The sequence below is a fragment of the Panulirus ornatus genome, chromosome 19 (genome assembly GCF_036320965.1).
Source record: "Panulirus ornatus isolate Po-2019 chromosome 19, ASM3632096v1, whole genome shotgun sequence".
Classification (NCBI taxonomy): domain Eukaryota; kingdom Metazoa; phylum Arthropoda; class Malacostraca; order Decapoda; family Palinuridae; genus Panulirus; species Panulirus ornatus.
In genome coordinates this window covers 16,621,554-16,627,701 of record NC_092242.1, presented here as the reverse complement: position 1 = coordinate 16,627,701, position 6,148 = coordinate 16,621,554, and the positions used below count along the sequence as shown (strand labels likewise).

The 6,148-nt window shown below is 41.6% G+C and overlaps 1 pseudogene; it reads left to right on the top strand.

The window, feature by feature from the left end:
- The first annotated feature begins 1,121 nt into the window (after positions 1 to 1,121).
- LOC139755266 (uncharacterized) lies at positions 1,122 to 3,036 on the top strand (annotated as a pseudogene).
- The last annotated feature ends 3,112 nt before the right edge of the window (positions 3,037 to 6,148 follow it).

Here is a 6,148-nt window from a genome sequence, read left to right as displayed (position 1 = left end):
AATGATACTGACTAAATGTTCCATGATGATCATCGAACGGCACAAGTTATGACAGTCATCAGCTCGCGAGGACAGTACTTATTATGAAACGACAACGATTGACTTTGACCTGCTGTAAGTAGCAGCGCTGAACAACTCTCTAGTAATTTTGTTATATATTTCACACGAGATATATAAACAATCTCCCTCTCTCTCTCTCTCTCTCTCTCTCTCTCTCTCTCTCTCTCTCTCTCTCTCTCTCTCTCTCTCTCTCTCTTGGGGATGCAGGTGGAAGTGAGAGTTTAATGTTATGAACATTATTCAGCAGTGTTTACGAGCAGTGTTATACGTGTTCAAAATTGATATATGAAAGAGCAGAGGTTAGCATTACGCAGTAGTGCTGGGTGTAGCAAGAGGGTACAAATGTTCAAAACGGAACCGGTGAAGGGGTCGGGGGCTACACCATGTTCAGCAGCAACTAGTGAACAGTTAGCCAAACTAAGGTTTAAGATGACGAAGCCCCCCCCCCCCCCCCCTTACATTGAAGATTGAAATGATCGAACAACACAGATAAGATCTAGCAAGGCTAACAAGCTAACAATTTAACAGAACTCAAGAGTTAACTGGTAGTGATGACAGCAAAGGCAAGTGACCGCCCCACACACACACACACACACACACACACGCACACACATACGACTGGACATTACCACAAAATTTGAAGAGTGTGGTGAGAAACGTCGCACCTGCTTCATCGGTCTTAATTTGCTGTTCTGGTAAAGTTCAACTAATTCAGTTCACGAACATGCGTTGATTATCATTCATGTTATTTGATGTTATATGATTATATTCTTTAATTGGTTCAGTGTCTTTTCTCTGGATCGTCAATGCTTTCTATTGTACATTGCAGTCACAGCTTCGACATTTTCACCCATTTGGTCATAAACTGTATTCTTTATATATTTCAAGCCTGCACGATGACTTTTCTGTATAAAGCTTTCATCCGTGGGGAGTCAAGGCTGGAGTGACCTCCCCATACCAGGTCAAATCTGTGACTTAACCAAGACATTAACAGGTCTCACCTCACAGCCCAATCCTCAAAGACCTCTCATTCCGGTAATGCAGCCATTGAATAACTGGTAACACTTGAAGAAGAGAGAGGAAACCCCAGAGACGAGGTGGAAAAACTAGAAATAGTAAAACATATGAGGAGTCAGAGGCATTGTGGCGGGTCCCGGGAGGAGACGACGGCACAGGAGAGAGGGAGGAGGGAGGAGGAGGAGAGTTCCCCCCTAGTGGCGCGAGGCTCGCAGAGGCGCCAGTTGCTCAGTGGTTTGGAGTCCGTCTGACAGAGAATACGTGTGGTACTCCCGCCCGACCGTCCACCTGCTTGGTAAGGCCCCCTGCTCGAGGGAGATGAGTGTGTGGTCACGGAGTGAAAACTGCTTTTGAAGACCAATAATCTACTGCCGATGGATTTTTCAGTGAGGATTAAGTCGCTTATGTTGGTAACAACGTTTAATGATTCTTTTTTTTTCTTCTACTGCAGGTGATGAAGTCGTAGTACTGATTAAACTTGTGAAATTCCTTATTCTAAGTGAGAACACTGGTATGGTTCGGCGTGTTTCCCCTGTCTGTGAAAGAGGCACATGATCGCTGATCAGAAAAATGGCGAAATCAGAGGATCAGATGACAGTGGAGGAACAGGTGGCAGTGTCAGTGGACGATAACAACAATGACAGCAATGACCGTAAGTGCGCAGGGAACGCTACAGATGAGATCTCTGGCGGGAAGTATCGGTTGCGACCACGCTCGGAGAAGTCGCGACGCCGCTGTGATAGTGACTGGAACCTCCAGGACACACTGAGCCACAAGCCGCGGCCCCCGCCTCTGTCCCGGTACCGCAGGAAGACGGCCAACGCCCGGGAGAGGTACCGCATGCGGCAGATCAACTCGGCCTTCGAGAGCCTGCGTGGAGTGTTGCCCTCGTGGGTGTGTCGTCGACGCGCCGCCTCAGAACTGACCAAGATCACCACCCTGAGACTCGCCTCCGCCTACATCAGATCTCTCCAGGACATCTTGGACGGTAAAGCCCACCAGGACACCTGTTCTTGGGTCCTTTCCAGTATCCTAGGTAGCGTCCCTAAATCCCAGGAGCCCCAGCCCACGCAGTACAAGCCCATCAGCAGCCCTAGCAATACCCAGCAACCTATAGCAAACACAACCCCAGACTCCGACCTGATGACTCTCCTGAGTGGCGCCTCGGAGCCTGGGGTCTTCCAGGACAACCTGGAGTCCTCGTACCTGTCGCCCCTGCCTGACAACAGTGACACCTTCGGCCTCTGGCTGGGCTACGACCCGCCTCGCTGCTGGAGTGAGGCTCAACACACGCTCCCAGTGTCATGATGCTGGAGCTGTTTAGAGACGCATACATAATTCTCTCTAGCAATTACCCTGCCCCAGCTGTGATGAAAAGTGAGGAAACTCTCCCATGAATGGAATGGAATTTCTGATACGAGATAGTCTGTGATCTGTTCTGCGTCACGAACGTACGTACTACCATCAGAAAATTGAAAACATAGATATGGACTTTTCCTTTATATGGCTATATATGTATATATAAAACATGTCTTTTCATCTGAAGTTATCGTAGGAAATAAAGTAATCTTAGGACGTTCAAGATCTCTGTAAGTCAACAGAATGAAGACATTTCTTACTATGTGTCGAACATAGACGAGGCCACACCGGTGACGGGGGGGGTCACACCTGCTGAGCAAGACAAATGGCATAATTTACAGCTTTCTCAGCGGTTAATGATGTATTGCCAGTCTGACAGACCCTTCAGCTGTGCTTTTATTCCCTCCTTTAATGATACGCTCAAATATGGTCTTATATTCATTCACACACGCACACACACACACACACACGAACATACATGTAGTATCAGACACGAACGAGCAATGGCCTCATTTGCACAAATCCAATTTGTAGATGTTATTGTGCATATATATATATATATATATGTATATATATATATATATATATATATATATATATATATATATATATATATATATATATATATATATATATATATATATATATATATATATATATATATATATATATGTATATATATATATTTATATATATATATATATATATATATATATATATATATATATATATATATATATATATATATATATATATATATATATATATATATATATATATAGGTGTTACCGGACTCCGACTGTTTGAAGTTAAACCGCAAGTGATAAGTCACTTTGACGATGTATCACCAGGAGTTCAGTCTCGTCAAGGAGCTTCTCACTCCAAAGGCGTCTATGATTATCCAGATTAGTGGAATCAACGCAACCTTAGAGCTGAGCTGCAGAAGCTCCTGGAAAAGTATCCCGTGATCAAGTATATTCCTATGAGTCCACGGGGAAAATGAAACACGTTAAGTTCCCAAGTGCACTTTCGTGTAAAATGCACTTGGGAACTTATCGTGGTTGATTTTCCCCGCGGACTCATAGGAATATATATATATATATATATATATATATATATATATATATATATATATATATATATATATATATATATATATATATATATATATATATATATATATGAATGGATACTGGTGTGTGTGTGGGTGTGTGTGTGTTTGTGTAACTACCTATTCATGATTGTTAGTTTGTACCGTACTGGGAGGGAGTTGACACTTCTGGGACCCCATCTCTTAAACATTCACTGTCACAGCTATTTAAGATTCCTTCTGTTTTCTGCATTAAACATGTCCTAATTCATTTTATTCTATTCATCAACAATTCTTATGCAGTTAAATTACCTCTTCACATCTTTTTAACAAGTTTTTTTTTACATTTTTTCCAAATTTTCATGTTATATCCTCTGGATTCTCTATACTTACATCTCTCGTAGAACTGTTCACTTCTACGCAATGACCACATTTCAATTACTTTAAGGCTTCTGGCCTTTCCCTGCAGCTCAGCTTTCTTAATGTTGGTAGCAACACTCTTGCTTTCCTTTTCTCTTGCCTCTTTGTACTTCTTTAGGCGCAAGAACCAGACTTGAGAAGCACATTGTAGTTTTAGCCTTATGTAGGATGTGAACAGCTTGCTGAATATTTCCTTATTCATGAACTGGAATGCAATCCTAATACTAGCTACAAGGTAGTCGATCTCCTTAAATAGTATCCCAAGGTGAGACTCTGGAGACAGGTTCGAGACGATGTTGACTCCCAAGTGTCTGTCACATATACATGCATGTGGCTTGTTTCCTGCAAGGAAGTTTACATACCGAGGCCTTCCTACACTGTGGTCCATCCTCACTGCTTGGTATTTACTCGAGGTGAACTTTATCAACCATATATCAGACTAATTTTGGAGTCTCTTATGGTTCCTCTGTAACTTGGTGCAGTTCTTCATGTGTGTGTGTGTGTGTGTGTGTGTGTGTGTGTGTGTGTGTGTGTGTGTGTGTGTGTGTGTGATTACCTATCTGTATTGCATGGAGAGTAATATCTAGTTGTGGGGCTGCGTCCTTTAAACCTTCTCTATTACCATTCACCTTTTGAAACTTCTGTGTGCTGTCTACATACAGTCTCATAACTCAGTTAACACATACCGTTTACCCACTAATTATCTTACTATGTAACATCTTTGGTAATTCAATTTCCTATTAAATTTCATTTTCTCGGTCCATGGCTGTTTTATCCTTGGGTTTTACGAAGACCTGTTCATCGACAACGTCATCAAGCAGGTTGAAGTGCATGTGTTATTACCTTTATGTAATTACCCATTCTTAATGAACAGGGAGGGAGATTTACACTCGTCGGGCCTCAACTCTTGAATCACCTGTACTATCATATAACATTTTCAACTCTTGTAGGCTGTCTGCAAATACTACATTCTCGCTCAATTTATTCATCTGTGCAAATGTGTGGTTACTGTTTGTGATTACTACATTTTGTGTTACGGAGAGAGAGTCTTACACTCATACAGCCCCATCTTCTAACCTTGAATACATGTGCTTATGTATGTATACACACACACACACATAAACACACACACACACACACACACACACACACACACACACACACACACACACACACACCCGCCTAGCAGCCTAGGTTAGGTAAACATTTATCGACTAGCTCTTAAGGGTGGAGTGAACACCTGGGTTGGGTTTGGGCCAATCAAGCATACCGAGGAGTCGAACCCATGCAGGTCCGATCCCAGAGTGGCACTGTGCTGACTCATGGTCATTAACACTAACCATGAGTGTGTGTGTGTGTGTGTGTGTGTGTGTGTGTGTGTGTGTTTAACGGATTCCTTCTCCAAGTTTTAAAGTCGTGAGAGAAATGTCACCCTCGACGAAGCTGTGACATCATCAACGGACGGGGTGGAGTAAGGCGTCTCCAAGACCTTCTCGTCCCAGGATCAATTTCTATGAAAGAGTCTTAGTGTTGCGCAGGACCGTTTTAGAAGCTCGCGCATCCGAAGGCTGCGCTACTTCCAGTAGCAGGGGAATGGAGAAGTTTTTTTTAAGGGACTGTGCTCTCAAAATTATACAAACTTCACCAAAGGTGATTCTCTCTCTCTCTCTCTCTCTCTCTCTCTCTCTCTCTCTCTCTATATATCTATATATATATCTATATATATATATATATATATATATATATATATATATATATATATATATATATATATATATATATATATATATATATATATATATATCATCCACATAGATACATATTCTAGTCAAGACGCATGTGCCACTGTCAGAGCAATAAGTGAAGGGTCTGTCACTCACCCCATGATATGCTGATATGAGGGAATCCAACGTTAAAGTCTGTATCATGATGCACTTAAGTCACTTAACACATTCACGATAAGACTGAGTCAATTTACATTTCGTATTGAACTTGATGATTGTCCAACAATAAAGAAAAGTACCTTAGAATATTTACTAAGTGCATCTCTCGCTCCTTCTTTAAGTGTGTTTAGTGAGTGTGAGTGTGTCCTCTGACTCCGGGTTGTAGATGTTAAAATACTCATTGTGGTCGGGTAGCACAGTAAGATAATTTATAAGAGAGATTATTATATATGATTTAGTTAATATCACCAGGCAAATA